The following is a 23,620-nucleotide window of genomic DNA, read 5'->3' on the forward strand; positions in this document are numbered from 1 at the left end:
TGTCTCATCCTTCGTTCAACAGAAGCAAGTATTGGTTTTCTGAATTTTGAAGAGACTTTAGGGCCCTTCAGTGGCACATAAAAATACAGAACCTAAACCTAGATGGCTATTTTTTTAATGTGAAGACTGGTCCAAATGATAGCAGAGTTGAATTTTATTTGCTTCCTTAGTTGCTGCTATCCCAGATGTGGGGTTAAGAGGAAGGTGGAAGTGATAGGAGATAGGAAAAATAATTGTAAACCTGGCTGCCTTCTGCCTCCTTAAGGGCTTCATTACTGAAGTCTGTGATTTAGAAGTTTTCATTGAACTGTCAGAACTGTCACTATTTCATAGGCTTAGTGAGTCAATTTGATGTGACAGTTCGTAGTGAGGCTTGAAGACTTCTTTTGTTCTTCTATTTAGGGTTTTATACAGTTCCCTTAATCTTTGGATTTTAGGTCCATAATGAACACTGCAACCAAGACACTGCAGAGATCTTATAGAGGGCTGTAGCCCTTCAGGAGATTAGCTGCAGAAGGCTTGCTTTAAGTCTGCTTCTATTTTTATCTGCTTATGTGTGACCTTTGAGGGAACTTCAGCCTAGGTTCCCACTCTGAATGAAGCTAGATCTTACTTAAATCTAACAATGGCTTTCTTAGAGACTCTTGTTTAAAGTCAGTACAGTATAAGGAAAAATATTTTAAAACCTGCAAGAAATTCAGAAAATTTACCTCTCTTCCTTTCTGCATCTTACTGCATTAGTAAGTAGATTCAAATGATAAATTCTATAATCAGTAGTGATATCCTCCTGATAAAGTGGCCCTTATTGATATATAATGCTCTTTTATTTTAAACTGGGTCATTATTTAAGAATATCATTTTACTAGGAGTTCTTGACATAATGTTTGGACAGGGGAAAAATCAATTGTTTTCTATTTTCTTAAAAGATGGTAATATATCAAATTTCTAGTTTCTTAAAATATCAAATTTTTAGTTTCTTAAAAGATTGTAGAGAAATTTCAAGTCCTCACAAATTGTTTTGGTCTAATTTTTTTTACAATCATCTGGAAATTCTTGAAATGTGGTTGTGTCCAGCCATTGTGAGTCATCAAAAAATAATTGTGTTTTAAGCTGGGCATGGTGGAGCACATCTGTAATCCCAGCAACTCAGAGGCTGAGGCAGGAGGATCTCAAGTTTGAAGACAGTCTCAGCAAAAATGAGGTGCTAAGCAACTCAGTGAGATCCTGTCTCTGAATAAAATACAAAATAAGGCTGGGGATGTGGCTCAGTGGTTGAGTGCCCCTGAGTTCAACCCCCGGTACCATTCCCCCCACCCAAAAAAAGGTGTTTTTATAATATGAAGATCTCTATATTTTTATTTTTTATTTTTTTAGTTGTTAATGGACCTTTATTTTATTTATTTATATGTGGTGCTGAGAATTGAACCCAGTGCCTCACACTGTTAGGCAAGTGCGCTACTTCTGAGCTACACTCCCAGCCCACTCTATATTTTTATAGACAAAAAGATTTTCCTTTCTAACTCTTGGTATTGAAGTCAAAGAATATTATTAACTGACCCAGAAATGGATATTCTGCAAATGCCCTTCTTTTCATTTGGTCCAGAACACATCTACAGTATTATTCTAGTAACTGGCTTTGAGACTTGGGTTCTTTATTATAGAAGAATTGAAAAGAGAAAAATATTTATGTCACTCAAATGCTTTACTATCACAATAATCATGGCCCTCTCAGTGCCAAAATCTTCAGATGTGAGGGTCTGATGGATTAAGAAACAAAGAATTAAGGAAGCATTAGTTCTTCCTGATTTTTATTTCATTCAAGGAATCTTTTCCCATTTCCTCCTGTTAGAACCCAGAAAAGGTAGATAATAGATTTGGTGTTCTGTGGCATTTTTTAGGCCCAGGTTCTGTCTGTGATTAGATGGATAGATTCCAAAGTGAAAATTTAGATAAAGCGAAGAAGATTCTAGGGTCATATTCAGCCTCACGGAATTCTGAGGATCAAATATGAACCATGCTATCCATGTTCCAGGAAAATGTCCAAAGTAGAATGATTTTAGATGACTTTGAAAGAAATAACATCCTTTTATAAGTTCTTTAAACACCTCTATGGAGTGACTTTTTCTTTGACTTGATGTATTATATCTTTCAAGTCTTCCTATTGTTTTCACTTAGTCATTGACCTGCCTCCTGGGTTCTCATCTCTGCCCAACCAAAACCTAACACGGTTTAGTTGAAGTCACATAAATTCCATCTCCTCCCCCAAACCTTTCTGGACTTTTACCTGCCATGATCTTCCACTTAAATTTTCCCCCACAGCATGCACCATCAGTGTCACATACCCTAGTGCTAGTTAATGTCAGTTGATGTGTAATTTTGAGTTCTTCTCTAATTTAATGGATGCTTATTTTGTCTTCTCAATTAGGTTTTATGTTCCTTGAAAGTGGTGCCCTACCTTTTCTTTCTTCTAGGTGTTTAATAAAATCCTTGCTGATATGTTATAATTTTATTGCATTGTGGCAGTTTAAGTGGCCAACTGGTCAGAATGAGATGAGTTGCTTACTCTGGAATAGATCATCCGTTTCGGTGATGGTTTGAGGATGAGGGTACTCACCATAATGGGAGTCAGCCCTTCTGGGGCCTCTTTCTAATTTTGCCACGTACAGGGCAGATGACAGAGGAGGCAGTACTCCACCCCTCTCTGCCTTCTCCTATGTCCATCACTTCACCCCTCTGTTAAATGAGGAGCTGTAAGATATGAATCCCTTCCTCATTGGGGAGCTGTGATAATTACAGCTTGTAAAGCATTATGTGATTCTTAGATATAAAGGGCTAATTATTATGATCATTAATAATTCTTAATTTTTATCTTCTTTAAGGTAAATTATCCTTACTTTAATTACACCCCCACCCTGCTAGTAATTATACCTCTAAGAGTCAGCAGATGCTTTCATCTTACGTCATGCCATGCAAGGTGACTGGCACCTGCACCTAGGGAGAGCACTTCCACCTTCCATCCATTCCCACTGTCGCCTAGGGTAGCAGAGGACTCCTGACTTTCTGTCATTAGACTGGTCATACATTTCAGGTTATTTGTTTTCTTTGTCCTATAATTGTATCTGTATCCTAACCAGTGGCTCCTCAATCTCACAGAACTTTGGAATTTGTCAAAAGACACCCAGAATGGGACAGATAAATTTAATTTTTTTTTATAATTTAATGAATACTATGAATGATGGAAGCAGGAATCTTTGATTAAGCCAGCAAGACTTTATGGAATTTATTATAAAAAGGTCTCTGCTGCCATATGAAAGAAGGATCAGAGTTCCTCAAGGGTAGATGTGCTCTATAACATTCTATATTCTTCTTGGACTTAGCTCTGCTTCTAGTAGAATGATAAGCCATTCTTTGAAATGAGAAGAGAGAATGTGTACCTAAAGAATTAAAAAAAAATTTTGAGAGAGGTTTTGCTTCCAACAAAAGGGCACATCATAATTGAGTTGAAGCTAAAGCAAAACATAATCACATTTTGAGTTGTTGGAGTGAAGGTCATGGCCTCCCCAATATGGAAAAGAGCACAGAGGGGCATGTGCTAGTCTAGTTTAGAATGCTGTCTCCAAGCCCAGATATTCAGTTGCTACTTCATGGCATGATATAGTTACTGAGTTCTAATCTTGGGTGTTGCAGCACTTTAATACCATCATCCTGTGCCTAAAGTAAGGATGGAGGAAGAACAAGGCAGTTGGCTGTGTGGCAATCAATGCTCAGAGTATTTCATGGCATTCATCTGACCCTTCCTCTTCAGAAGGGTGCGGTGCTTCTTTGGAGCTCTGCTTTCCCTCTATCCCCAGCATCCTTCTTCCTTTTTTATTTGTTATTTTTAGTTATACATGACAGCAGCATCCTTCTTTTAGTTTCTTTCCTGTGCTCTTTTCCTCTCCTTTTAAATTTCCCTCCCCACTTGCCACCTTCAAAACCATTCTAAACTCAGGTAGAGAAATAGGATAGGAATGAAGGAACTTTGGGAGGACCAATCAAGGTCCTTCTCCCTTTGCCTCAAGTGAAGATCTGATTGAATTCATTAGCATTAGTGAAGAAGGGGAAGACAGGCAACGGGTGTTTATTGGTTCTTCTCACAGTAAGTCTTCATTGTTGTTGTTATCCATAAGCATTTATTGAGTCCTCTATTCTACACCAGGCATGGTATTGGAGCTCTTACTACAAAGCACTCCATCTACCTCTTAATGGTTTGGAGTGGGATATGTTGCAATAAGAAAAGTTGAATTCTGGAAAGAAGACTATATATTAGTAACTAATTTGTGTAGTAGTCCCTTGATATTCAAGGGAGGAGGTTGGTTCCAAGATCCCTGTGAATAACAAAGTCCAAGGATGCTCCAGTCCTTTGTGTTAAGTTGTATAGTCTTTGCATACAATCATGCAGATCTTCCCACATGCTTTATTTCTAGATTACTTAAAATATAATAAAAAGGTTATGCAACATGCAAATGTTATGCAAATAATTGGTATTCTGTATTGTTTATGTATAATATAGTAGAGTGCCTTGTACCATGTTTGGAGTAGAATAGAGTTTAATAAATGCTTTATGGACCCAAAAGGTATCACCAAGCCCATCCCAGCTCTGGGCTCTTTGCTGGCTTACTGTAAGTCCTGGGCAGAGGGTGAATCATTAAAAGTTCATCTATAACTACATCTTTTGAAAGTATTTCCCAAATTGCAAAAAAAAAAAAAAAAAAAAAAGTGCTTTCAATAACATAAATTGGATCTTTAAAGTGAATTATAATCTACATGTTACAAATGGGGAATAATTACAACTTCTCATACGGAAAAAAAATCAGTTTTTCTGCTATAAATGTAAACATTTCTCTCAGGGCCATCCTATTTCAAAATCAGTGTTCAGAGTTACTTTTGTTAGGCTTTTAAAGGTGAAAAACTCTTTGAAAGTCTCTGAATACAGCCCCTAGAATATTAATTTAAATACCCTCATATGATCCATGGATGTCCACAGTACCTTGCTACCCAGCTAATCAAAACCAAATTAGGAACTACACTTGGCAAAGGGGAGTAAACACTGAAAGACACATCCTAAGCTTTCAAATGAGGATAGAGGTGAAGTGCTGAGTAATCTATAAGTTAAAGGAGGAAATGGGCACTGCTAGGTGAAGTGGTTTGGGAAGGCTTCAGTGAGGAGATGGGGCTTGTTCTAGATAGAATGAGCTGACAGGCCAAGGGGAATGGAGGCACTCCAGGGAGTATGAAGAAAGATGAGGTGAAGGAATAGGCAAGGTATATTTTGTAAAAAAGATAGCTGACTAGTCAGACTACAGAGGAGTAGTCTTGTTGACAAAGGACTGCATTTCCTTGGTCCTTTCAAAGGTTAACCTTACAAAAGAGAATGCTCATTTCAACCACTTATCCATTCACTTAGGAAGAAATTGAGTCCAGAAAGAATCAGCTTCCATGAAAGCAGGTTCTGTTTGTGGATTTATTCCCAGTGCTTGCCATTAGGCAGATACTCCGGAAATACTGATTGAAAGAGGGAATGAATTGCATTTATGTGTCATATACAAAATCATATACAAATGCCATGAACAGAAAGTCACCCTATAAGAGTTCAGAAGTAACTTTTTTTGATGGGGAGTTTAGGAAGAAGAAAAGTAGAAAAGAAACATTGAAGTCACAAGGAACCATAAGAAGGTGAGAGGTCACAGGTTATCCTTTCTAAATCCTACTGGGAGTATTGAAAGGGTGACCAGATTGTCAGAGCCCAGCAGATGGGAGGGCAAGACTGGTGACATTAACATTAATATTCTAGTTCTTGCTACACTGGCCTGGTCAGTGCCTTATTTTGGAGATTAAAAAGCAAAGGTTGGGGAAAAGAAATTATTTTTGCCACAGGGCTGGTTTCATATCTATATCTTAAAAGCAATTCCATGAGTATCACCTGAGCCAGTCTAGGCTTCCTCTGCTATTATTATTCAAATGAGGACTTTGAATAAGCAGAATTTGTCTCAGGAAAACTGCCAGGGGCACCAGCCGAGGTGAGGTTAAGGTAGATAGGTTCGGCCCATATTAGACAATGGTTCATGGAGAAGGCCTTCTCTGCCTAATTCAAGCATCTGCTATATTCATCCTGATCCTCTTCATTCAGCAAAATTTGATCAATTCATTCTAATCAAATTTAGAAAGTACTGACCCATGTACTGAGAACTCAAATATGGACCAGACATATCTCTGTCCTGCACCTTCAGACTAGTGGGGGAAGTTTGGACCTATAAAACATAATGGTGGGAGTCTATTTTTTGTTGTGATCATCGTCGTTGTTGTCAACTTGACAACTTGATGTGCAGAAACCAGACTTGGTCAAGACCAGTTTGTGCGGCTGATGAAGGCATGGGCAGATACCATGTCCTGTTATCAGTTACCAGGGCAGTGACTGCTGAGTGTCATGTGTGGACTTTGAAGACTTCTAGCTGCAGCTTGATTATAATCATTAAGCTTTTACAGGACACTGAATGTATTGCAAAGGGTTTTTACAATCTTTTTATTAGTTGTTCCCCATCCTGCCTAGCCTGAAAGAAGGACTGCCACCTCCGCTCTCTAGGTGTGGAAACAGGGACACTGTGGGGTTAAGTTGCCTGCCAGAGGTCATCCAGCGGCTGAGTTGGGGTTCCAACTTGTTGGATTGCCCAGATAGAGTTGGTTCCTTTGGGCCAATCTGTTGATATAAGGATCATGAAGATTTAGAGTAATGAAGTAATATCTTGAGAATATGGATGGTACCAGGATATTTTGAACTTTGTATCTTACTTTCCAATGTGAATTTTGTTTTTGGTGTCAAGAATTTGATGAATAAAAGTCAAAGAGAGGAAGGGAAAAAATAACAGAATGAATCAAACAACATTACTCTATGTAAATTTATGATTACACAAATGGTATGCCTTTACGCCATGTACAAACAGAGAAACAACATGTATCCCATTTGTTTACAATAAAAAAAAGCCTTACTACATTTCAAAACCACATACAAATAAATGCATTTTTTCCAGTTTAAAAAAAAAAAAAAAAAGTCAAAGAGACCAGTCATTACTCACCTTCATCTGATTCTCCCTTTCTCCTGTACCATTTATTCCCCCTGTTCTCTAAAGGAAGAAGTTAGTCCTGGACAAGTGATTCCAAGTTCCAAGCATTTAGGGAAGGCACAGATGGGTAGTTCTGATCATGCTGAATAGAGGTTCAATGAGTAGTTCAAGGTAATTCTCTTTTACTTGGAGATGGCATTATGATATCCTCTTATTCTCTATATAGGGTTTCTAGTCAATGTGCTGGTCATGAAATCTTCTTAGGTATTGATGTACTTCAGAATCTAATGTTACCTAAATTTAGGAATTAGGGATTAAGCAAATTGAAATAGGTTATTTGTTTTTTTATTCTTGTGGCACAGGACTTTTCAAGACCTCTAATATGCATTGTGAGTTTCCAAAGGGGGACTCTAGTATACAGCATTGCTGAAATGCATGAGCTGCCAACTCCGCTTTCCCCTTGATCTGTCTTCTGGTGGTAAAGGTTTATGGAATACCCCCGAGAAAGTGTGACCAAGCATATCCCAAGGCAGCACACAGTCCCCTTTCTTCTTTCTGTGGCTCCTCACTGGGCTTCATTTTGCTCTTATAGGAAGCATAGGCAAAATATCTTATCTACTGCATAAACCATTTAAGCATGAGCCTATAACAAAAGCCAGAAAATGAACCAGGCATCCTTTGAACTGAATTTCTATTTTTAGTCTTGGCTTATTACACCAACTGTAATGTAATAAGTGAGTTTGATTATAGAGTATGTGTTACCATAAGTTATACATAAGTTACTATAGGGATTTTTTTTGGAACAAGGTAGTGTCAGGGTGCAAGAATGTATCTTTAAGAATTATTAATTTTTTAAGAGATTCTGGCTGGCCATGTGGTAAATTAGGAGCCTGGGGGTCTGTGTTATGGGACAAACTCAATTGGTATTCTCTGTGACCTTAGGTGAGTCACTTAAACTCTCTGAGCCCGACATGTCTACCTATAAAATTATAATGACGCCTGCTTCCTCTCTGGGTTGGGAGTGAGGGGGTGTACTAGAATAAGTTAGATCATAAATTGTGAAGTACTTTTAGCTTATAGGGGAAAAAGAGCAAGAAGAGAATTTTAAGTTTCTTTATGTTCTTTTCTTCCCATAGCATCTAAATATGAAACCCTTGGAATATATCCATGAAGAGACGGGAAGAGATTTCTATGAATGGGACTGGCCTAGTGCCTTTGCAAGACCCCTACATTCACAAAACTTTATATGGAACACTGCCCTCCTTTAGGTTTAAAACCACTTGAATGCTGAATTTTGTTCTTTTTTCTTTATCAAGTGATAGTTTCTATTATTGTGGGGTGTGCAGTCTGATTATATTTCTGCATTAAATCTTTTTTCTACTATGTGTCAGGATTCAGAACAAAATCTTCATTAATTCTTATGAAATACTCATTTGCTGGAATTCAGGCACATTTTCTGAATATTTGTTCTCCTCTGACCTTTTCTTATCATCTGCCCGGGAAATCCAGGACTGGTGTCTCAGACTGTTCTTTATATCAGATCATCAGGATCTGACATCTCGGCAGTTTTGTGCTGTCAGGAGCCCAAACCATTCCAGTTTTTTGCTGTGCTTATATTATCATGATGCCCATTTTCAGAGGATGAGATGGAGGCAGAGGTTGGAAGGACTTGCCTGAGGCTTTAGGATGACTCATGAACGCAAGGGTGGAGAGATATGAGTGAGAGATTCTTACCCCCTGACTTCACTCCCAGATCCTGTACCATACAGTCCCTTTCCTCTCATGGACCTGCCTGCTTGGAAGTTGGGTTCCAGATCTTTTGTGTTACCTTTTCCCATTCATTGTTAATCTTTGATGTAATTCATTTATCTAATGTGTCATTTAGCACATTATCTCCCTGTGGTTCTCAGATCATTGCCGAGAGTTTCTCACCTCTCTTTCTACTTAAGATTTAGTACGAGCTGCAGTAAGTGTCATCCGTCATTTACTCCACTTATTTCAAATTCTCTGGGTTCTGGTTCCTGTGTCAGAGGGTTGGAATAATTATTTTACAGGATAAATGTAGAGTGGTTGCTCAGGAGGGATGGGAAACTATAATTTGTTAAATGCATTCCATTTGTCATGCTCTGTATGGGATACAAAAACAACATAATAAACCTATGAGTGTGGTGTTCATATTTTGCTGATGAGGAAGTTGAGGCATAGAAAGGCCAAGTGATCTGCTGAAGGTCATGTGACAGCAAAGTCTGGGAGCTGACATTTGGTCTATGGTCTTTTCCACGAGGTCCTGCTGCCTTGGGTTTTGCTAACTACTCTTTTGGTAGTCACACCTCTCATTATTTGCATAATTATAATTTATTATGTTAATGCAATGATTTATGGCTTCAGAAAGATTTCAAAACTTTTATTTTATGCTTGCAACGAACATGAAATAGGCACTGCATATAACCACATCCGCCCCCCTCTTATTTTAGATGAAGAAACTGATGATAATGAGGGTATTTTGCCTAGTGTTCCTCATCTGGTGACCAGTCTACATCATATAATCTATTATCAAATTATTCTTCCTCAAATACTATTTTTATTTATGTTACTCTTCTGATTAAGAAGCTTGCAGTGACCACCTATTAATAAATATATAATTGTTAGCCAGTTGTTCAACCTTTTTTGACAGCTGGCCCTCCCCAGCGACCATTCATTCATTTGTTAATTTGTTCAACAAACCTTAATTAAACACTTGTGATGTACAAAGAACCATGGATATAAAGAGAAATAATACATGGTCCTAGCCTTTTAGGAGATTACTGTGTGGTCAGGGAGTCATCCAGATCAACCCATTATTTTAATCCGGGATAAGAAAGGCTATGACAAAGGGTATTAAGGGAACACATTGAAGGGGCACTTCATCTATAAAGTGGGCTCAAGGAGGATAGCTTAGAGGTCTGCCAAATCCTGTGGGACAAGTTGAGTGTAGGGTGTGGGGTAGGGAGTGATGAGAGGTTAAGTTAGGAGAGCTAAGCAGGGGAGATCATGAAAGATTTTGTGGGCAAAAGTAAGGAGTATAGATTTTATCCTACAGATGATAGACAGCTAAAATAGAATTTTAGGCAGGAGATGACATAATCAAGTTTGTATTTTAGAAAGGTCACTGTGGCAGTAGCATTGAGAATGGATTGGAGGAGGGCAAGATAGGAAACAGTGATGATTTAGTAAAATAGATGAAAATTGAGAGTCTGAAATAATGTATTTGTAGTTGGGCTGGAGAAAATATTTTAAATTGTAAAGAAGTAGAGTATTTTAAATTAGAGAAGTAGAAACACATAGGGCTAGGCGAAATATTGAATGTAGAAGGTGAGGAAGAGGAAGGCATCTGGCAGATTTGGCTTTTGGCTTGAGTAGCACAGAAGATGGTAGGGTTGTTTACATGGCATCTTAGCACATTTTCTGTTGCTAAAATAGTATACCTGAGATTGGGTAACATAGGGAAGGGAGGTTTATTTTGCCTTATGGTTCTGAAGGATAAAAAGTTCCAGAGTAGGTGACTGCATCTTGTGAAGGCCTCAGGCTTCTTCAACTCAAGTCAGAAGATGGAAAGGCAGGGGGGCACGTGCAAAAGAGAGCAGAAGAAAAAGAGGACCAGATTCTTTATACCAACCTACCCTCACAATAACTAATCAAGTCTTCTGGAAACTAGACTAATCCTTTCATGAATGTACCCTCCCCATGACCCACGTACCATTTAAAGGCCCCAGCACCTCTCAATACCATTAAATTGGTAATTAAATTCCAGTGTGAGTTATGGTGGAGACAAACACATTCCAAACCACAGCACAGGGAAAAGGACATGGAAAGAGGATATCCATTTTGAACATGCTGAGTTTGAGATGCCTGTGAGACATTTAGGTAAAATGGTCCAGGAGGGTAGTAGGACACATAGGTCTGGAACTCAGAAGAGAAATCTTGGATAATGGTATAAGTTTAGAAGCCATCTGGAAGAATTTGATGGTTGAAATCACAAGCAAAGGTAAGATTGACCAGGGGGAAAGGGGTAATGCAGGGGTTGTGCATTAAAACCACTTGGGGGAACTTCTAAGAATGCAGATTGCCAGAGCCACACTTCAGACCTATAACATTAGAAATCCTAGAAATGGGACCTCAGCACCAGTGTTTTAGAATTCTCTGGATGACAAAATGGAAGCCAATGTTGAGAAGAATCTGTTTGAGAGAAACTGTAAGGGCCTCATTAAAGGTGATAAAATAAGAGAGAAGCCAAAGAAGTTTCCAAAAGAGTGGGAGAATCAGGGAAGGGGTGTTATGGACACTAAGAATGTATAAGGTTGAATTCACTTTCCTACATAATATTCAGTTACTCCCTAACACAGCTTCTCTTATAGGGACCTAATCCATTTACTCTTCCCTGCATTTTATCTGGTAGATGCTCCTCTGTGTCTTGGCTGAAACTCATCCTGATGCTCAGGATTAGAGTCCTTCTCCAGGATGCCAGTCTGTGTTCATTCAATTAAAGATTTAGTTCAAAGTTGCTCCTCCAAGGAATGTTTGATTGATTTTATCTGATTCTGATTATTTCTTTTTTGGTGCTCCAGTGCATTTATTTCTATGCCAAAGATGGTCTAGTTGTGAGACACTGGCAAGAGTCCTGGGTTTTGACTCTCAAGTTCTGGGTTCAAGTTCAAGCTCTGCTGCATGTTAACTAGCTTGACTGTCTTGGGAAAGTCACCTAAGTTCATTGGTTTACCTGTAAGGTATTCATAATAATAGTGATTTTGAAGGGTTGATATGAGATTTACATGTAAGAATGTGAAAATCTATATATATATGGGAGGGTGATATCAATGAAATGTCAGAATAGTAGTTTCTAGCACTAGTCTCTGTGATGGTTAATTTTGGGTGTCAGTTTAACTGGAATGAAAGATACCTAGAAATTTGATAAATCATTACTTCTGGATGTATCTGGACTGACTCATGCTATCAATTTCTCTGATTGCATAAATAACATTTCTCTGATGGTGCATAAATAACTTTAAAATTAACTATAAAAGTTAAAAGACAAAGTATTAAAAATAGCTATAGCTATAATAATTTGTTAATGAATATGTAATATAGAAAGTTGTAAATTGTGGGGCCTAGGATATAGAGAGGGTGATGCTTGACAGTGTATCTGACATGGAATTGGGTGGAAAAGAGAGTAGGGCACAGTAGTTGGGGATGGTGAGAGATGGATGAGGTGTTGAATCACATGTAATGGTGCCAAAGTAGGGCCCAAATCCTAAATTCCATCAGGGTGAGTGAATGCTGTATTTTCATGGACCTCTTTATGAAGCAAAGTATGTAATGGTTGCCATAAATGACAAGCAAGTGAAATGCTTTATATATTACAGTGGTTTGAATAAAATTGGGATGAATGGTTTCTAGAAAGCAGAGTACTCAAGTATGTGAACACCAATCTGCAAAAACAGTAAGAACTTCAAAAAGCCAACCAGGAACAAAATTCAGAGAGAAGATGAGAGGTACTGCCCCAGGAAAGAAGTTATTTGGTCTGTAACAGAAAAATGTTGAAGTAAAAATGAAAATGAACAAACACCTAGGACGGGAGATGATGGTGGTACCACCATCAGTGAGACACCTCAGTCTCAGAAGAAAAGACTTGGGCAAATCCTTTCGTTGAAAATGAGGAAACATTTATGAACGAAGTTAAAGTAAAGATTCCTGAATAGCTTAAACCATGGCTTGTTGTTGACTCAGATTTAATTACAAGGCAAAACCAACTCTTTTTATCTTCTTGCCAAGAAGAATGTGGATTTCATTCTGTAAGATTATGCCAAGTACAGGAAATCTCTAGGAAATACTAGGAGTATGCTGTTAATGGAGTAGGGGCAGGGATCAAAGAACACGCCAATGTAATGATGAGCAATCAACTGCTTTACAAACTTGAGAGACTACTGTACGCAGATATTCTTGCAGATCACCCCAATGTACCCATGTTCCAGGTACATGGAGCATCTGATTTACTGAGATTATTTGAACAAATTAAATTGATGTAGGCCTAATATACTTCTGGATGAGAAGGAGCTTGCTTTATTATTGAATTATCTTTATGATTTCCTAAAGTACCAGACAAAGAATCCTATAACTTTGCCTACAATTTTGCTTAGTTCCAGTGATTATGAAGTGTTTCATCAGAAAGCTGTGTGAGGTACTCTCAGGCACTTATGTTTGAATCTCTGTAAACAATTTTCATCCTTGGTCCTTTTCTTGTACTTTGAAGATGTCAGTATATGACAGAATTGATGTTTGTTTTGTGTTTGATTTTAAGCAGAGAAACTAAAAGTCCCCTTTTCTTTTAAACAGAGAAACTATGGCCCCTTTTTCCTTTCTCACTTTTTTTTTTTCGTTTCAAAGTTGCTACCAGTGTATTCAGTGGCAGACCACAGACAGGCATGCTGTCTGCCATTTCATTGCCTAGTTGACAAAGCTGCTTTTGCATGCTGGTGGTTCTATTCTTTGGCTACACTATACTTTAATAATATATATTAGTACTATATGACAAAATGCTCTGATATCTAGTGCCAAAGTTCTGTTTATTTTGGTTAATTGAACATATTCATCCATTTGTGCTCCTTTTAAAAAATGGTGCTTGTGGTAAAAATTCTGTCCTTTTAAAGTCATCCATGTAGTTCTGTGCTCAAATTGATGAAAAATGATGGCAACTTGTTTCATGGTTTTTGTATTTGTGTCTAGTGCATGTTTTAATATAATAGACACAATGCACTGCATAACTTAGTTTTCCGGACAAGTCAATCTTTTAGGAATTGTTTTTCAGATCTTCAATAAACATTTTCTTTAAATTTCAAAGAAAAGAGATGTAAATGGTGACACCAGTAACATTAAATGTTGAGGGAGGACAAAAAGTTTTTGTATGCAGTTAAATTGAGTTGTAATAAGTGGATATAACAACTAGAAGATGTTTCAAGTGAGCCTCATGGTAATCACAAAGAAAAAGACCTGTAGTAGATAACAAAAAACAAAGAGAAAAGAATCAAAGTATCTCACTATAACAAAACAAATAAACAAACATAAAACCACAAAGATAACTAGAAGAGAGAAATAAGAGAACTAGCAAAGAAAAGAATGAACAAGTGACAAGAGTAAATCCTCATCTATTAATAATCACTCTAAGTGTAAATGGCTTAAGTTTTCTATCAATAGACAAAGGCACTGTAAAATAAGAAAATTACAGGTTGATAACCCTGATGAATAGAGATGTAAAAATTCTCAACAAAATACTAGCAAATCAAATTCAACAGTCCATTAAAAGGCATCCAAAGGGTAAAGGAAGAAGTAATATCATCTTTACAGATGATATGATCTTATGTATAGAAAACCCTAAAGACTCCATCAAAAAACTGAACAAATATAAGTGAAATTGTTAAAATTGCAGGGTAAAGAATCAACATACAAAAATCAGGTGCATTTCTATATACCAACAGGAACTATGAGAATGGGGAGGCATTGGTCAACGGGTCCAAAGTTTAGTAGGCGTGGACCGAGGCGAAAGGAGGTCACGTGTTTGAGCGGGAGGGGGTCGTGGAGGGAGCGGCGATGCGTGCGCTTGGTATGCTGGGAGGGTTTGGTTGTGTTCCGTTGACAGCAGCAGGTGAAGCCAAGGCCAGGCGGCCGCGGGGCGAGCCTGTGACACGACTTCAGTAGTCGCGGGATTCCGGCATTGCGCTGGTAAAGGCAAGCTTTTCCTCGAGAGGTAATGTGGATCGGGCTGGCCTCACAATGAAGGTCAAGTACGACAGCGACCAAAGTCGAATCGAAAGTGGTAGGGTGGAGCGCTGAGGCGAATGTTGGGAAGGGGCAGGCTTTTCTAGGCGGGACAGGCCAGAACGAAGCGGGATCCTTCTATCTCCTGGCCTCCCAACACGTGTCGACACGGCCTGACTAATGTAGGGAGTGCTGAGGAGACTACCTCTGCAGGGGATTGTAGGTGAGTTTGGGAGATTGAAGCCAGAATTCCTGTTGGATTGCATTTTGTTGAAATGAGCAGTCGTAAATCAAAGAGTAACAACATAATACATGCAGAGTGCCTTTCTCAGGTACAAAAAAAATTATGTGAAAGATTTTGTCATCAGACTCCACATACTAACCTATTTGGAGTGCAAGTACAGTACAGACATTTAATTGAGCTGCTAAAAATAACTACTATCCTTGGAGAAAGTAACTCTGTACTCATTATTGGACCCCGAGGATCAGGAAAGACCATGTTAATAAATCATGCTTTGAAAGAACTCATGGATATAGAAGTGAGTGAAAATGTATTACAAGTTCACCTAAATGGACTGCTGCAGATCAATGATAAAATTGCTCTGAAGGAAATCAAAAGCCTGTTAAGTCTGGAAAATGTAGTTGGAGATAAAATTTTTGGAAGTTTTGCTGAAAACCTTTCATTTCTTCTGGAAGCTTTAAAAAACGGTGATTGTACTAGCAGTTGCCCAGTGATCTTCATATTAGATGAATTTGATCTTTTCGCTCATCATAAAAACCAAACAGTCCTCTATAATCTTTTTGACATTTCTCAGTCTGCACAGACTCCAGTTGCAGTTATTGGCCTTACATGTAGATTGGACATTTTGGAAGTCTTAGAAAAAAGAGTGAAGTCACAATTTTCTTACGGGCAGATACACTTAATTCATTTGGTTTTCCACAGTATGTAAAAATATTTAAAGAACAGTTATTACTACCTGTAGAATTTTCAGATAAGCATTTAGCTGAGAAGTGGAATGAGAATGTTCTGTGTCTCTCAGAAGATAGAAGGGTGAGAGAAGTTCTACAAAGACATTTCAATATCAGCAAAAACTTGCGGTCCTTACATACTCTATTCATGCTGGCTTTAACTTGAGTAACAGTATCACATCCATTTTTGACTGCAGCAGATTTAATGGAGACAAACGAGCTTTGTAGCATGGATTCTAAAGCAAATATTGTACATGGTCTATCAGTCTTGGAAATCTGTCTTATAATAGCAATGAAACATTTAAATGACATCTATGAAGAGGAGCCCTTTAATTTTCAAATGGTCTATAATGAATTTCAGAAGTTTGTTCAAAGAAAGGCCCATTCTGTTTATAATTTTGAGAAACCTGTTGTCATGAAGGCATTTCAACACTTACAACAATTAGAATTAATAAAGCCTTTGGAAAGAACTTCGGCAAATTCACAGAGAGAATTCCAGATGATGAAATTGCTTTTGGATAATACTCAAATTATGAATGCTCTGCAGAAATACCCCAACTGTCCTACAGATGTTATGCAGTGGGCAACATCCTCACTAAGCTATTTATGAACATGGCCAGCAATTAGTTTCAGCATTTCAGGCATACTTCTCCAAAGAACTGAAAACTGTTGTCCTTTTAACAAGAAATATTATTATGTTCCTTTATATTCATAAACATTTTTGTATTTATGGACAACTGTTGAATGTGTCATGTCTTGGCTGTGTCCTGCCTTTGAATCATGAATATTTTTGTGATTTATAATTCAAGCAGTCAATTTAGATTGATTGTCCTATAAGCAGTACAAAAGAATAAAATGTGACTACTATAAGGATCAGGGAAAAAAAAGAGTCCAAAGTTTTAGTTATTCAGAATGAATCAATTCTTGGAATCTAATGTACATACAGTTAATAATACTGTATTGTATTATGAAATTTACTAAAAGAGTAGGTCTTAAATGTTCTTACTACAAAAAAGTAATTGTGAGGTGATGGATACATTAATTAGCTTGATGGTAGTATTTAACAATGTATACATATATCAAAAAATCATATTGTACATCTTGAATAATACAATTTTTACTTGTCCATGATACCTCAATAAAGGAGAAAAAAAGCTATACCTAGGTGTAGTAGAGTAATATTACTAAATTTCATACTTGTAGTGGGTTGCTTGCCAGTCATTGCATAGTGTGTGTATGTTCAGTCTTCTAACTGGATTATGAGCTTTATGAAGACAAAAACTATACTGAGTTTCTCTTCTGATCCCATTTAGCTTTGTGGGATTTTGTGAATCTTAGGCTGAGTATAGCATCCCTGACAATGTTGGTCTCAGGTGACAGGACTTCTGGACCTTCAAGCAGGACTAAGAATCAGATGACAACCTGTAGATCATGGGATGTTACTTGAGACAGTATCACCTAGTCCAGAACTGGAGGCTCTGAACACGTATAAGAAAATTTTAGATGTGTGCAGAAAATGGAAAGGTTTGAAACCAAACCATCTCAAGAGAGCTCCTCATTGCTCTGAGGAAAATCTTAAGCCTACTAGGCCCTGCATGATTAGTGGGTCTGGAGAGTTACTTCATTAACTTTGGCTCCTATGACTTCTACCCTTGTTCACTTTGTATCCACTGCCTCTGTAACTCTTCCTTGAATACACCTGGCTTTAGGACCTTTGTAGCTGCTGTCCTTTCTGCTTGGAATGCTTCTCTCATATATTTAGTTGGTTCTTTTTCTTACCAGAATTCTTCAAGTCTTTGCTCTAATGTTACTGTCTCAGAAGACTGGCCCTTACCACCTCATCTAAAACTGTGATCCCACCCAACATTCCTTATTTTCTTTCATTGTATTATTGCTTTGCTCCGTAGCCCTTGATGCTATCTCGTATAATATGTTTTTTACTTATTTATTTCCTATTTTTTATTTTTGGTACTGGGGATTGAACCCAGGGATGCTTAACTACTGAGCCACATCCCCAGCCCCTTTTTATATTTTGTTTTGAAATAGGGTCTTGCCAGTTTGTTCAGGATCTCATTAAATTGCTGAGGCTGGATTTGAACTTGAAATTCTATTGCCTCAACCTCCTAAGCTGCTGAGATTACAGGTGTGTGCCACCATGCCTGGCCCTACTATTTTGTAATTAGGGTGTTGACTCCAGGAGAACCATATATGTACATATTTTTTGGTCTATTTAAAAAATTGCTCTATCCCTGGTGTCTTGATGGTTTTTGTAACATAGAAGGCACACAATATTTGTTGAGTGAATATATGAGTAAATATATGATGAATAAACTTTACTCATTAAGGACCACAATATTTGGAGCCAGTAGAAACCCAGTAGGCCAAGAAATCTAATTCTTTTCCTTACTCTAGTTTTCTGATAAGAGTTTATTTAGTTGAATTAGTGAAAATGTTTATTCATTCCCAAGAATAGATAACTCTTTAGCTTTCTGACTTGTTTTTCTTTCACAGGGAATAAAACCTAAAGATGAAGGGTCCTTGGTAGTTTATAAAGTCTTATTTCAGGCTCTTTTCTCTTGTATCTTCAGAATGTGGCTCCTCATCTTCTGGAAATACCTACTTTGCTTGGGAGGACATTTTCTAAAAATAAAGGCCCTTCCTTTGACCTTTAAGACAAATGGAGAGAAGAATTAGGTTATATTGGTTTGTAAATTTGTGGTAAAAACTTTCTGAAGAGGCTGATAACGTAAGTTTGGATATTTCATGAAAAGCTTGACTGAACTCACAAAATCTAGACCTACAATTAGTTGCTTGTGCAGGGGCACTTGAATGTGTGTGGAAAATCTTCTCTCCCTCTGCTTTTTTTCAGAGTGAGCATAGGAGCAGTGGCTGCATAGACCACTGGTCCTGCCTGGAGAGCAACTGTGTTGTGATTCACAAGCTCCTCGGTGCTCTGCTTAGACTTAGCGAGGGAGTGAATATGAAGTGTGACTTCCTCTTTAATTTCTCACCTAGCTACACCAAAGGTGGGGGGAAGGCACATGAGTGCACATAAACCAGAGTTTTATTGTTTTAAAACCAGATTCTGGCAGAGGCTGGGAGTCTGGTCATTTGGGAAAGATACCCAGGTAGAGATTTCTGGGTTCTGTGGGCGATTGCACTGGATGACCCCCCTGGGGAAATAGAATGATGGAGGTTGGTCACCTAGTCAATTTAGAAATCATTTAACTCAAATTCCATCCATTGCAAAGTCCCTCTGGGATAACCCTGACGGGTGGTCTTGTAGCCTCTTCTGAAGCAGGGTTAACAATGAGAAAATCTCTACCTCCTGAAACAGTGGACTTTGTTTTGGGGCTGTTACAAATATAAAGATATTTCTCCTAAAGTTGGGAAAACCTTCTTTTAATTTGGACTCCCTGGCTGTAGTCCTATTCTCTGGAGCAATTTAGAATGGCTCTTTATTCTATGTGGAAGTCTTCATAATACTTGCCAACACCTCTAACACCCTATAAGTCTTCTCTAGGAGAGGAGTCTTTATCACACTCTTCTGGAAGAACTTTAGGCTGCAATGTCCCTCATAATGTCTGGATCAAGCAGTGGCAGAGCAGAGTTCTATTTCCTTCCTATCTGGACACTGCTTGTGTTAATTTAACCTAATATTTTTAGCCTACTTTATTTCTTCTTCAATCAGTCAGTATGCTGCTACCCTATTATAATTAGAATCAATGAAAAACCTTAGATGGATCTCTCAGACCTACTGCGGGTTGAACCTGGTGACCATTTTTTCTACCTTCTCATGCCTTTCTAAAGATGACTCATCCTTAAAGGCCCAGGCTGAATGCTTCTTTCAGCAGGAATCTTAATAGTATTCTAGATGTAACTTTTTCTTCCCTTGGATCTTGTGTTTGATTATAGACCTAGTACAGTATTAAATAGGTTGATTTATGTGTGCCACCTCTCTCAATAGGCTGTGAGCTCTGTGACAGCAAGGATGGTTTGCTTCATGTTTGTGTGTCGTGTCACGTGTAGCTGTTCTAGCAAAGATGTGGCTTGATTCATACATTGGGTCTATGGATTACAATGCCCATTAGGTAGTCTGGTCTCACTGGGAGGCAGTATAATGATTTGAAAACATGAACTCCTGAAGTCAGATGCAGATTTGATTCTTTTTTGCTCCTTACAAGACATAAAACTTTAGGTAAGTTATTTGATCTCTCTGTGCCCCCATTTTCTCATCTGAAGAATGGGAGATGATTTTAAAAAACCACCATAACTTATTAGGATTCATGAAGTTCACATGGAATAAGGCAGAATCATGTGACTGTTTAATACTGTACTTGGCTAATATGCAGTACTTAGGGGAAGTTAGTATTGGTATTTTAAAAAATATTTTTAGATGTTGATAGACCTTTATTTTATTTATACTTGGTGCTGAGAATCAAACCCAGTGCCTCACACATGCTAGGTAAGTGCTCTACCACTGAGCCACAACCCCAGCCCAGTATTGGTTATTTTTTACTCCTATATGCAAACAATTGTTTTCTTCTTTTAGACAGCTCATATGGGATTGTGATTGTTTTTATGCCTCAAGGATTGTGAGTCTCGGATGGCAGACACCTGCCTCTGTAATGCCAGTGACCAGTAAAGTATCCAGAAAATTATCATCAGTGTTTGTTGAATGAATGAATCTGATACTTTTTTAACTACAAACTTAATGTTATACATATGTGAGATGCTGCTGCTATTGGTAGGCATTGCACTGTTGAACTTTAAAAAATGAATAAGATCAATGATCTCCTTGGCTTTAGAGTGTCTGTGGACTAGTATGAAAGACACACTTTCAAATTATGAATTTTAAAATAAGCAGAATGAATTAGAATGCCCCAATAAAGAATTGAGGAGAGTAGAAGCAGAGAGGTGGAGTGGAAAAATAAATGACTAAGGCAGGAGTGGGGGATGGCTTTGTGGAGATAAAATTCATAATCAGATTTAGGATGAATACAATATGATAGAAGAAACTCTTCTGTCATTTAAATCCTTATCATTCAGTAATGTCTAGGACAGTTGCCTCCTTTACTCTGAAGACTTATTTTGCCCCACACAATATGGTCCACCCTTCCTTTGAACCTCCATATACTTTCTTCTTTGGGCCTTAATACCTTCTTCTGTTATAGCTGTTGGCATTCATGAGGTGGTCAACAAATATTTTTATATCGAATCATCATTATAGGCACAGCTTAGTCCCTGCCTCTGCCCATGACAAGCTCTTCTAGGGCATGAGCTGTGTCTTTGCAGTTCTGTAGGACACAGAATGTGCCAGACATCATGCCAGGCATTTCATAGATCCATACAGACACCTGGGGAAGAAGATATTACATATTATCTGAATTTTAAAATGAGGAAATCAAGGATCAAGTCATGCAGGAAATTAGGTGTTTGGGCAAAGATTGGAACTCATTTCTTTTGGACTCCAAACTGCTGCTCTTAACTCCACAACATACTACACGGGGAATGGAGTGTAATGCCTAACAACTATTAAATTGACTAAATTTACTGAATAAACTTGAAACATAAATGTCTCATTCAGGGACAATCAAGGCTCGAGCAAGGCCTGGCAGTATTGGTTTGGGGACAGTGATATAGAACAAAACCAAAAACACAAAACAAAAGCTCCCAAAATCAAGCAAAAAACACATACAAAAGCAGTCACTAGGGATAGCCAATCAGGCAGGAACACCGCCTGTGTCCCTTATCACATCAGTAGTGGTTTCAACAGAAACTGGCGACAGGCCATAGGATAGAAATCTTACTTGGTCACTGGGTAGAGAGCGCCATACTGTGACCAGTTCCCCTTCCAATGTGCTTGTCATTTTGACTAGATCTCTTGTAATGATGTTGGGACTCTGGTGACCAGTAGGTGGCACTAGAACCCCATGGAGTAATTTCCTCCAGGTTGTATTCAAGGTGTTTTTCAACCTCCAGAATATTTACTGTTCCAGACATTATAAATTATATTGTGCCAACTCCTCATTTTAAGTTGAGAAAACTGGATCATAGTCTGGGGACACTAATGACCCAAGGGCAGATGTGGTATTAATAACAGCATCAGGAATGAACCTCAAATTTTCTGACTAGTCTAGAGCTTGAGTGCTCTCTCTCTTTCTTTGTCTCTCTGACTGCTGCTGTTTTTTTTTTTATTGTATTTTAATAAAATTTCCAGCCTTATTAAAGTATATTGACAAATAAAATCATAAAAATTTAAGATGTGCTGTGTGATGACTTAATATATAGGTGTATTTTAAAATGACTACCACTATGAAGTTGTTTAGCACATTTATCACCTTACCATTTTTTTTGTGATGAAGACATTTAAGATCTATACCATTAGCAAATTTCAAGTATACAATTCAGTATCATGATCTATTATAACTGTACTGTACATTAATCCTCCACAGCTTATTCATTGTATTACTGAAAGTTTTTACCCTTTGATCCACATCTCCTCTTTCCCTAAGCCCCCAGTCTCAGGCAGCCACAATTCTATTCCCTGCTTCCGTGAGTCCAGCTTTTTAGAAGTGAGTTCATACAGTCTACCTCTGTCTGGTTTCTTTCACTTAACATCATACCCTCAAGTTCCATCCATGTCATCGTGAGTTCCAGGATTATTTTTTCTTCATGTCTGAATAATATTCCATTACATATGCACAAACCCACACACACAAATCACCCTTTCTTTATTCATTCATCCACTGATGATCACTTGGGGTTCCATATCTTGGCTATTGGTAAAAATGCTGTGATGGATATGAGAGTGCAGGTATGTCTTCATAATATTGATTTTGTTTTCTTTAGATATATAATCAGAAATGGATTTGCTGGATCATATGGTACTTCTATTTTTAATTTTTGGAAAATTCTCACTGTTTTTCAAAATGGTTGGACCAATTTACATTTCCACCAACAGTGTACAAGGGTTCTTCTTTTTCTACGTATTCCCCAACACTCGTTCTTCGGCTAACTAAATCTGCATATGTATATTTCCTGTCTTATGTCCCACTTTGCCTCTTCTTTTCTTATTAAGGCTTTGATTCGAAACAGAAAATTCTCCTTTGGTTTTTCAAGGCTCGTATTTAATAAAACCCATTTAAATAGGACTCCTGAGAAGTGGTAAGTTCTCTTCAGCATCACAAAACCTCCTTGACTTGCAGGATCGATCCCAGATTGTGAAGCATTCTATTTTCTTGGTCTTTAGATACTTCCCTCCTTCTCCCTTGGAGTCCCAAACCAACAATATACTAACCCTTAACTCCTTGAAAATCCAATTCAAAACTTACCTCCTCTAATACTCACTCAGTAACAAACCCTTCTTTGCACTGTTGATTTTCATCTACACACTTTTGCCCTGTGTGCCTTTTCCTGATATCAGTAAGAGCAAGGGTTCTTCTGTTGACTCCATTATGTATTTCGTCCTTTCCACAAAACCGTAAGGTTTTTCAGAAGCTGATGTGCCTCCTGTTCCTTTGAGAACCTAGTACAAAGTGAATTTGCACCATTGTTATTGGTTAACTTATTAAAAGACTTACCAAGGCACTCGGAGCCCAATTTGAATTTCATATTTATTGAGTACCCATGGTCAAAACACAACCTCTTAAAAAGCAACTTACCTTCTTAAGAGGAAACAGCACTAAGAACAACTATACAGATATCATCATGCTCCATTCACAAAAATTAACTCAAAATGATAAGAAAAGAGGAGACAAAGT

General features: G+C 37.9%; 1 pseudogene across 1 annotated transcript; it reads left to right on the plus strand.

The window, feature by feature from the left end:
• The first annotated feature begins 14,702 nt into the window (after positions 1-14,702).
• LOC306653496 (origin recognition complex subunit 4-like) lies at positions 14,703-16,728 on the plus strand (annotated as a pseudogene). The gene has a single exon. The product of its transcript is annotated as an origin recognition complex subunit 4-like (transcript).
• Positions 16,729-23,620: the final 6,892 nt, after the last annotated feature.

The sequence above is a fragment of the Sciurus vulgaris genome (assembly GCF_902686455.1).
Source record: "Sciurus vulgaris genome assembly, chromosome: 1".
Taxonomy (NCBI): domain Eukaryota; kingdom Metazoa; phylum Chordata; class Mammalia; order Rodentia; family Sciuridae; genus Sciurus; species Sciurus vulgaris.